This window comes from Peromyscus eremicus, chromosome 13 (genome assembly GCF_949786415.1).
Source record: "Peromyscus eremicus chromosome 13, PerEre_H2_v1, whole genome shotgun sequence".
NCBI lineage: Eukaryota > Metazoa > Chordata > Mammalia > Rodentia > Cricetidae > Peromyscus > Peromyscus eremicus.
The window spans coordinates 60,766,568-60,774,747 of NC_081429.1; positions in this window are offsets into that span (position 1 = coordinate 60,766,568).

An 8,180-nucleotide genomic window follows, 5' to 3' on the forward strand; every position below is an offset into this window, starting at 1 on the left:
TACATTTGCTTTATTGGTTTCTCATTTAGTCTAGAAACACTATTATATTATGCACTTTCAAGAGTATTGCTTATATAATATAACACAAAGGGGAATTTCAACACACCATATGGATTACCAAGACTAATTGAGAGTGGTTAATGCATTGATGGAGGAGACACAGGCCCTGGGCAACAAAGAAGATCCCCAAGGCTGAGGAATGACAGAACCGAGTTTCCACTGGCTGCAAATGGCCTTATGGAAGCATCATGTGCCCAAGAAATGCTCACTAACTTATTATGAAGCATTGGCAAGCATACCCTTACAATCTAGTCCTTACACTAGATCTGTTTTCCTCCACCAAAAGTCATTAAATGAAGGTCATTCCTAAAAACTGAAATACTTTTCTTGTTAGCTTCAGAATACAGTTAGAAACCCCAAGCTTGACTGATTCCCCAGTGATTCCCTAACAATCCCATTTCCCCCAACATCCCAGGCATTTGACGCTGTTCCCAATGATCTCATGTGAAAATCTTACTGAAGACTCTAAATGACAGCTCCAAGTCATCTTTCCTGACCAAAACTGACACTTTCTAATAAACAACACCCTCCCAGCATTTAAAACCTGTGAGGGTCCTGACTTCATTTTTGCTTACTTTGAAGAATTGATGGCAGGCTTCCATTCCCTGTTTGCTCATGCGCTTTGAGGTTTAGATCATTCTGTTTATCTGCACTTGAATTATACAGCCCACACAGATCTCCCATGTATAAATTATGAAAGGGAAAGTATCCAGTTGCTACATGAGTTTAATGCTGACATGTGAATGAGCTAGACTACCTCTCTTGGTCCATTCTCCTAAGTTTGAAAGAACCAGTATTTCTTTCATGATGCCCAATTCCCTGAGTTCCAACTCTCTCATGGGAAACAAACACATATTTCACAGCTTCAATATCTGTTTAGTCAAGTGGAGGTTGATGGGCTGATGGGTCAGGCAGGTACAGTGCGGGATAGGACATGTGTCTCAAATGGTTTACTCAGAGTGGTATCTGGCAATGTCCATGGTGGACTTGGCATCCACTGAAGCATAGAACATGATGTGGCTATGCACGGCCACACTGAATTGCCCGGCTGTGTCCATGCTAGCAGAAAACAACCTGAAACTCAAACAAAAGTGGCCCCATTGCTCTATGTTGCTGAGTGATGGGGTTGTGATATGGTAAATTGCCCTCTGGCTACCTATGACTACCATAGATGGAGGTTAGCATAGGAAGGTAGACTTGGGGTACTGCAGATAGACTCTGTGCATAAGGAGAGAAGGTTTATAAAACAGTTATATTAAAGACACCATTACAGGGCAGCTTGTAAGGGCCGTCTTCATCTGTCTCCACCGGGGAGAGCCAGGGTGGTCAGGTACCATCACTGACAGTGCAATGTGAAGTTGACCCCAAAACACATCTCAGAAGCTTAGTCCTGAGCCAAGCAGGTGCCAGAACCATTGATCTGAAGAGGCCAGGCGGTGTGCAGTCGGTGAGACCTCTGAGCCAAAGCCCACATTTTGATCTGCCCAGTGAGCCAGGCTCTGCTGTCAGGACAGAGAAAGCTCTTCCCATGGCACTGACTCAACCTGAAAAAAAATGCTTTTGGAGAATACTCTGTTAGCAATAAAGACTCATGATAATTAGCGGTTGTGCTATGTCTCTCTCCCTCTCTCTTTCAGAGAAAAGTCGTGTTGAGGAAGGTCTTACTGAAACAATATACAATACGTGTTGTAAAGCAGAGAGAGGTCAAAGTTTCATGTGATGGAAGGGACTGAACTAAAAGGTGGCTGTGGGACTACACGGAAGTGGTGTGTGTGTGTGTGTGTGTGTGTGTGTGTGTGTGTGTGTGTGTGTGTTAGAGAGAGAGGTTGAGACAGGGAAGGTGGGAAATAAAAACACCTGGAGAAATTAGTGTCTAACTATATATGAAGAATACAGAGACCAAGGTTTCAAAGATGATTTGTTTCAAGTCTAGCTGAAAAGAAAAATATTGTCATGAGTTAAGAGTTGTGGAATGTGAAATGTTCCTCATAGGCTTATAGGTTTGAACACTTGGTCCCTGGCTAGTGGCACTGTCTATGAAAGTTGTGGAACTTTTAGGAGGTGGAGCTTCATGGAGGTCACTTGGGGTTTTGGGGTTTTATAGCCTCGCCCCACTTCCTGCTCTCTCTCTCTCTCTCTCTCTCTCTCTCTCTCTCCTCTCCTCTCCTCTCCCTGCATCTGGTCTGTGGATGCAGTGTTCCTGCCAGATACTGCTAGGCCTTCCCCACCACAGTGGAACATCCCCTCAGACTCCAAGCCAGGTCGAGCCCTTTCTCCCTTACATTATTTCTTGGCAGATATGTGGTCAAACAATGAGAAAAGTAACTAAATAGGAGCAGACATTGGCTTTCCCAAAACTTCCCCTTTCAAATTTTCTCTGAGCATACTTTGGTGAGAACATCTCATTTATGGAAGTTGATAAGATAAAACTGTTGGGACCGGGTAATTTAAGCCTTGAAAGGGAAAGAATGAGCCACTTTCTAATTATGAAATTCATCTAACTAACTAGACAGGGTCTTAGGCAGAACTCAATGAAGATATATGATTCTTTCAACTAATCTTAATTAACTATTATTCCATATGTGGTTAGCTATATATCTCCCTATAAATATATTATCACTGTTTGCCAGTTTAAAAATGTAATCCTTCTTATTTTCAAAAGGTATCCCAAAGCCAGAGTGGAGAAAATGGGCGAACTCTCTTCCTTTTATGTAGAACTTTCTTCTGTGTGTGTTGTTTTGCATCTTCATGGGAGTTTTGTTTGCTTAAGATTTAGACACTGATTTGTGTATACTTTGGGTAGAGATTAAGTCAGCAGTTCTATCATCTTAACCTTTTATGATTTATTTAGACCGAGTTCATTTGAAATACTCTCCTATTTTGAATTATTTTTATCTGTCAATCAAAAACATGACAAGAGGACATATGAACAGAAAACACAAACATGAACAGATAATTATAAGGTGTCTCCCAGGCAGTTCCAAATCTAGTCAAGTTCCAAGTGAACGCAACAGTAAGAACTGTCGTGTCTGAAGACCTTAATCCAGAATGACTAGTGCCTGATACAAGAGGTGAGTTGTACATATATACGGAGAAGTTGGAGGGAAGGATGAGGGAGAAGGCACTGGTCTACAGACTGAGGAGAGAGGCCGTCCTCTCAGTCCCCAGAGAAACTGCTAATTCACAGTTGCTTGTTTCAGGTGCCGTAGCACATTAATCTACCAGAAACTGCTTTCCAAAGGGACTTCCTTGACTTCTATACTTTGTGATTTCCTGTTATCAGGGACTAAAGATTCATTGAGTAACAGTTGTAATTTACTAGGAACAGAGGGAATATTGATACTAGCCATAGAGAATTCAGATCATTACTGTAGAAGAGAAACATCTGGGTGTGTCTATGAAGGTAAAACAGGATTCACTGAAAAGACAAGACCCACCCTGAACATTAGTGACACCATCACATAGGGCTAGGGTCTCCACCATGACAGACTGTATACCCTCTTAAGCCATCAGGCAAAATAAACCTTTCTTAAAACTTAAGCTGCCATGGGGAGTACAGTCCAAGACCCCCAGTGGATGCCAAAGTCAAGACAATACCAAATCCTACATGTATATGCTAAACCCCACTCAAGGGACGTACACCAATGACAGAATTTATGTCAGGCACAATAGTGATTAATAAGAACTGTAGATAATGGGGAACTTCCATGAGCCACATTGTGAGGTACTAGAAGCACAGATTTGTTTTATGAGTTTTGAGGAGGACATAATTCAGCCCCCAGTATCTGAAAAGTGTTTGGTCCTTAAGGATATAATGACCTTTAGATCTCGTTTGAGTTACAGTAGAACCTTGACATCCCAGGCAAGTTGGCTCCTAAGGTCTCCAAAGCACAACACTGCTTGGCTGCATCCCAGCCTTTCTAATTCCTTTACCCAGCTCCAGCCTCATTCACCTGCTCCCCACAAGGCTTGGGTGGGGCGGGGTGGGGTGGGGGAGGCTCACTGTGTCCACCAGCTTGTGGGACCTCAGGGGTTTGTCTCAGGTGCCAATCCTTGGGGGTATTCTGGCCATGTTCCCAGGCATATGGATCCCTGGGTCAGCCCTCCCTGTACTCAATACCCACAACTGCCCAGAGGGCCCCAAACCTGTCTAGGGGATTTGGAGCAGAGACTTCAATCTACCCTTTCCATTTTTCTTCTCCCTCAGACCATTTATCCTACAAAATGTCTTCTCCATGGTTTTAGGACAGAAACGTTAATCCTAAAAAGTGGAAACAATTACCCTCTCATGTGTGAATGTGTGTAGGGACAGTGAGGGCGGGTGGTGTGGCGTGTGGTGATGTGCTGTGTAGTAGTGAGGTGGTGTTTGAATATGTAGCTAGTGTTGGTTACCTTGGAAGATTTAATCTTTTAAATACCAATTGTTGGAACATTTGTTTGCATTTGGGCCTGAGAATTGAACTGACATAACACAGATCAACTGGAGAAAAGCATACAGACTCATCGAATGGATGCCTCTTGTGGCATAAAGAAACAAAGAAGCCATTAACGCCGGCTCCCTATGGACAGAATTTCACCAAGAATATGTTTTGAAGAGGCAACAAATTCCGCAAGGCGTCTTCGAGGTCTGCATAGCGTCTTCTCTGCTTTGGCTTCTGCTCTTTGGTGATAAGACTGTTGGTTTTCCTCCAGGTGCAGAAGAGTGTTTTTCATACGAGAACTTTTCCTGCATTTAAGAAACAGAAAATACAGAAAATAACCCTGTCTCGAAAAACCAAAAAAAAAAAAAAAAAAGAAACAGAAAATAGGTCAGAATGATCTTTTAACACCTGCTGCTTTTCAAGTACTTTTAATTCAACATAGTCAATATGCCAGAGTGGTGTATTTTTAACTCCTTCACTGTGTACGAATAGAGTGACCTAAAGAAACCATGGAATCGTAGAGTGAAGAGAAATACTACAGCTTCTTCTAGAAGTAACTTTAAAATTTAAATAAAGAAACTGGGGCACCAGAAGCATGGTACCAAAGATTATAAAATAGTTACTAGAGAATTAAATTCTGTAGGTCTGAAAGCTAAGGCATATATTGATTTGTTCCTATGAATTAAAAACTGTGTGAAGGGCTGGAGAGATGGCTCAGCAGTTAAGGGTGCAGATTGCTCTTCCAGAGGACCTGAATTTAGTTCCTAGCACCCATATTGGGTGGCTTACAACGTCCTGTAACTCCAGTTCCAGTGGGATAGGACACCTCCAGCCTTTACAGGAATCCACACAGGCACACACTCCCACACACAGACACATATATATGCACATAATTTAAGGTCCCATGTGAACTGACATATTAGTGTAAACAGCTTCTTTAAGTTGCCTAGCCCCTAAAGTAGGTCAACCTCTCCACTCACTGTCCCCATTTGGCTGGGCTGCAGTGGACATCTAACCCAGGTGTTCTAGTTTCATGCCTGTTGCTATGATAGATACTGTAGCAACAAAAAACTTTGGAGAGAAAGGATTTATCTGGCTTTTAATTCCAGTTTTACTAATGCCCTTGAAAAGTGTGTTGATTTATGACTTTCTTTGTTGTTACTTTTAACACTTCATGAAATGTCTACATCATTGGAACATAGTGTTCGGGCGGGTCTGAATTTGTGTACTGAATCCGCAGTCACTTATATTTGGCTCCAGAACAAACCATCGTTGTTTCCTCTGTTGTGAGAGCTGTGTTTTGGGGTGGGTATCAGCAACGTCTCACCCTGATGGAAATGCTGATCATCCACAAGGGCATACGTGGTGATCCACACCCCAAAGTGATATGTTGACAGAAAGGTTCCAAGGCAGCAAAGCAACAAAATCTAGCTACTGTGGCTCATGGCACAAAGTGTGGGCTCCCTGTCCGTAAAGGCAGGACAGGCTGGGCTCCCAGCGTTGGTCCCGGCCTCTGCACCCCAGGCTCTCTGTCCGGCTGCTGTCTCCCCGTCTAGGTGCCACCTGCTCCCTCTCCTCCCAGCAGTCGGAGTCACAGTCATGTCCTCCTTCATGTCCTTAGGACGTAAACTCTATGCTTGCTTCCTTCAAGGTCTTTCAACCTTACCATCATTTAGTTCTCAAAAACCAAACAAGAACCTATCGACCAACCAACCAAAACCAGACAAAACCCACCTAGCTCAAACTTTGTTCCTAACAGCCAATTGCAAAGAGCCCGTTTTGTAAATCAAAACAAAAGACCCGGAGAAGCTTTGTTTTGGTCTTTGCATAAAGGGCTGAAATGGATTGAATTTCCGTTAGTCAATGTGGATTGCTCTCTGTGAACAGGATGTGGAATACCACATACAAACAAACATGCACATACATAGTAACATACACAAAGGATCACAGAAATACAAACACAGTCACAAACATGCACACACAAACACAAATACATAAAAACATAAACACACAAAACACAGAAACATACACAAAAAGACAAGCCCACACAAACACCAATATACACAGAAATACTCAAACACACAAACACAATACAGAGAAACAAACATAAACACATTAACAAATATACAAAACACATACAAACACATAAATGTACTAACACACATATAATAAGCACACACTTAAATATACAGATATCAGAAACAAATACGAACCTCAATAATAACATTCATACCCACATCAACACACACATACACATGCCAGCATACACAACTACAGAGAAACACACAAATACACACAAGCACAATCACACATTTACACATACAAGGAGAAATACAAGCACACACAGACAGACATGCATAAAACAGACACAACACTCACACATATAAACAGGCACAAAACCACACACTCCAACCACAAACATTAGCCTGCGCACAAACACTATAAACATACACAAACACAATTGTGCAAATACACACACACTAATGTACAAACACAAGCACATAAACACACACTAACATACAAGTACGCATACAAACACAATTTTAGAGACACACACACACACCGAGGAGTACAAACATACATGCACTGTTCTCGTTGGCTTTCAGTAGGAAGGGGTTGACTTGACCACAATCCACTGCTAACAGAAGCCAAGGCTGGAACTCACAACAGCATGAACCCGCGGCAGGGAGCTCGGGGGTGGAGGGGTGGGGGGGTGGGGGGGGCGCGGGGGTGGGGGCGCCTATCACTGGCTCGCTCCCAGGCTCACGTCCCACTAGCTTCCCCACACATCGCAGGCCCACGTGCCCCGAGGTTGGCGCTGCCCACCGTCCCTGTATTCTAAATTTGAAATTTGTAACTAAATTTGAAATTTTCCTTAACTTGCTCAAGCCAGCTTCTATTTTTAGCAGCCAAGGCAGGGCTTGTTAATAGTTTTATCGTCTCAAAGCCGCCTTTCCCCAACTGTCTACAAACCGTAGAGATGAGCACTGTGGGCAGCTCCACGGCCCAATCGCTTTCGTCATGAAAGTCTGAATTATTCACGGCCACCGCCATCATGTGTTCCCAGTCAGTGGTGGCAATGCCAGGTCTTCAGGGCTGGAGTCATCTGGGAAGACAGGACCGAGGCATAGACTACCCTCCTGTGCTAAGTGCTCTACAGGGGCATAGACTACCCTCCCGTGCTAAGTCTCTACCGGGGCATAGACTACCCTCCTGTGCTAAGTGCTCTACAGGGGCATAGACTACCCTCCCGAGCTAAGTGCTCTACCGGGGCATAGACTACCCTCCCGAGCTAAGTGCTCTACCGGGGCATAGACTACCCTCCTGTGCTAAGTGCTTTACAGGGGCATAGACTACCCTCCCGAGCTAAGTGCTCTACCGGGGCATAGACTACCCTCCTGTGCTAAGTGCTCTACAGGGGCATAGACTACCCTCCCGAGCTAAGTGCTCTACCGGGGACGAGCATGGTTCCCATGCAAGCCGCCCTCCGTGACTCCCGTGTGGTGATGTGCTCGTCTTGATTCCAGGTGTGCCCCTCAGTAGAGCTGTGTTCCTTCCTTATGATTTTCACTCTGACCCGAGACTGACCAGGGGCAAACCGGGTAAGGCCCCTTCTTGGAAATTTTGCTCCATATCTCTGTGTGTGCCAACTTCTTATAACTCACTGGGTTGTATTCATAGCTGTTGTGGAATATTATT